Below are 3,571 nucleotides of genomic sequence, written 5' to 3' on the forward strand. Positions count from 1 at the left end.
TTTGATAAAACACCCCCCCCCCCCGCACCCAACACAACCTCTCCCTCCCTTCTCCATCCACTATAACTTAAATGTATTTCGTCACATTTCTGTTGGGGATGCTTTTCGTCATATCACTTAAAGTTCAAGGATCTAGCAATAATGCAAAAAACACACCTGTTAACACATTGATATTAACTGACAGATGGCAGGTAAGCACGGGATGTTCCCATGTAGTGTATACCTATGATTTCATCTTTGAAAAGTTCTACAGTGTGGAATAAACACATGCCCCTATCCTGAACCTTATCCAACTCAATAGGGCTCATAAGAATGGTATGTGCTTTCCCAGAACATCCCAGGGGCCTTTTATAGAATCTGATGGTTATACCACCTTCATTCATGTAAAAACATACTGCTTTCTAAAAATTTCATGGAGTGGCTAAGTATGATCTTAGAATAATTGTTCACTCCATTTGAAAATGAAAATATATATTCAATCAATCTTTTCATGTTTAAGATCTGCTGGAACAACGTATGCCAAGTTCACCTGGGACCCAACAGGCATATGTACAGATTCAGAGCAGATATTTTGGAGTCTGATGAATCAGGTAGTAAATCCTGGCTTTTTCCAGGACCTCCCTGGTTTACTCTGGAAGACATCAACCTAAGTCTCCTTCTGTAATAAAGATGGGGAAAATAACTTGTCAGACTGTGGTGAGAATTAAGTAATATAGCCAGCCCTGTTTACAGGCTAAAAAGCACCATTTAGCTGCTGATGGATTCAAGAGACAGACCTGCCTCAGACACTGAGGTTCCCCATTCCCATAGGAGCGAGGCCAGCAGTCAGTTTCAATCTCTAGGGTTACATATCCATTGGCTACTTTAAAAATATATATATATATATACACACACACATATATTACTGTCAGTGTGCTCTGCCATATTGAAAGTGCTTCTCAACAAGTCATGCCTAAGTGCCATCATAAGCAGGTGGAAAAAATTACTGTTCTCAACAAGGCTCCACTTGGCAGTTTCGTACCTTGTGATAGAAGCAGGCCCAGGTGGTTGCAGAAAGATCTGGCAGGATAGACACACCAAGAAAAGACAAGTTTCTCTCCAATTTAAGCTTCTGTTCCCATTTGTTCCTTCTATTTCAAGATAGGCAATAGAGTTCCTTGTGTGTATCTGTTTGCACTGGTGGAGACCCCACAAGTAGGAATTTCATGTGTAAACTGGCATGGCCATTGATGGATGAAAAAGACTCTTGAAATAAGGACCAGAACACTATGCAAATGTCTGAATAGGAAGCTTTCATCTATTTCCCATAAATGCTTATTGTTTTCATAATACCTCATGGGTGGTAACTGGTATATTAGTTGGTTCTCACACTGCTATAAAGAACCTGAGACTGGGTAATTAAGATGTTTAAGTGACTCACATGGTTCCACAGGCTGTTCAGGGAGCATGGCTGGGGCGGAACCCACAAATCATGGCAGAAAGCAAAAGGGAAGCAGGCACGTCCTCCATGGTGGGAGCAGGAGGAAGACAGACTGAGAACATGCTACACACTTAAAAAACCAGATCGCATGAGAACTTACAATCACAAGAACAGCAAGGGAGAACAACTGGGCAAGATGGCTCACAATTCTAAATCCCAGCACTTTGGGAGGCTGAGGTGGACGGATCACCTGAGGTCAGGAGTTCCAGACCAACCTGGACAACATGGCGAAACCCCATCTCTATTAAGAGACACGGTCATGGGCACCTCTAATCCCAGCTACTTGGCAAACTGAGGCAGGAGAATCGCTTGCACCCGGGAGTTCAAGGTTGCAGTGAGCCGAGATTGCAACACTGCACTCCAGCCTGGGCAATAGAGACCCTGTCTCAAAATAATAGCAAGCAGGAACTGTGCCCCCATGATCCAGTCACCTCCCCCAGCACTGGGGGTTACAATTTGAGATGAGATATGGGCAGGGACACAAAATCCAAACCATATCAACTGGATCTGTAATCTTATCTGAATTCAAGGTACTTGCTTTTCAGGCCCCCTGACCAAGTATCAAATCCCGGCCCTCTCCCCACATTTCTGGATGACCCTGGGGATGCACTTCCCATGTAGAAACCTGTTTGTTCCGATGATAAAATGGGATAAGACTATGAAACCCCCACAGGCTATGGAGAGAATTAAATGGTACAATAAATAAAGTTCTTAGCACTATGCTTCACACACACCTAGGGTACAATAAAACCTATTGTTGTTATTGCTGTCATGATTATTTTCGCTCCAGGTGTTTTTCCACAGCCTGATAAATTCAGGGTGGGGGAGTATCTCCAACAGAAAGGAGACAGCTTGGCATTCTCGAGTTCAGAAGGGAGACCCGGGGCGTTGAAGAGTTATCTAGGCTCATTCGTTTTTTTTCTGGTTCCCTGGTATGACTCTCCACTTGGACAATGTTTTTCTATAGACAAATTTCCACATGTAATAGAAAAAAAAAATCGACAGAAAAAAGTTACACTATTGCTGAAAATTGTAGCTGAAAAAAAAAAAAAAGAGACTTCATTGAAAGCCTGAGGCCGTTTAGAACCAGTGTAATGAAATCCATGCCTCTGCTTCAGGATCAGAGTATCTGAAAGAGTGTGGGCTGGGTCGGTGGGTGTGGGGACAGAAAAACCACATAACTTGAGTTATGCATGCCTTGTGTGTGGCTTTCACGTGTCCCGTTGAACACTTAAAACTCATTGATGCGTTTTCTGGGCTTCTCTGCTTAGCTGAAAACCAAGTCAAACAACTTGCTGCTGAGTTGCTGTGTGATTAAGTTTAGTAACGTCACCATATCTGATCTGCCACCAACATGCAGTTTGCGTATCTGCAAAGGGGGGATAGTAATGACACCTACCACCTCCTAAGGTTGTTTAGAGAAGCAAGACTCACCCGTAAAGAAAATTAAGTCATGCTTGACAAACTACGTTGAGTGCTTTAACCATTGTTATCAGAAGGGATAAGAAGTCTTCAGGCAGCTCACATCATTTCTCAGAACTCTGTGAAACTAAGACACTGGGCCAGAGTTTAGAATGAGCAGCACAAATTTTATAAACTCTCCCAAATTGCTCAAAGGTATTATATTCTTTTCTGATACACAAATAAAACCCAAAAGTGTGTGTTATGCCAGAGGAGAATCTCACGTGCAGTGGATATACTCAGACTAAAGCTCAACTTAAATTTGTGAGACTTTTAAAGTCAAATCAATTACCATATTCTAGAAGTCAAACAAGCCAGATATTTGGTTCTGTTTCCAATTTCTTGATTTATTAGTTTTCTCTAGAGGGACAGAACTAATACACTACATGTGTATATGAAAGGGTGTTTATTAAGGAGAATTGACTCACATTCACAAGGTAAAGTCCCACGATAGGCCATCTGCAAGATGAAGAGCAAGGAAGCCAGTGGTGGATCAGTCCGAGTGCCAAAACATCAAAAGTGCGGTCTTCAGTCTGTGGCCAAAGGCCTGAGAGCCCCTAGCAAATCACTGTTATAAGTCCAAGAGTGCAAAAGCTGAAGAACCTGGAGTGTAATGTTTGATGACAGGAA

This window comes from Macaca fascicularis, chromosome 20 (genome assembly GCF_037993035.2).
Source record: "Macaca fascicularis isolate 582-1 chromosome 20, T2T-MFA8v1.1".
Lineage (NCBI taxonomy): Eukaryota > Metazoa > Chordata > Mammalia > Primates > Cercopithecidae > Macaca > Macaca fascicularis.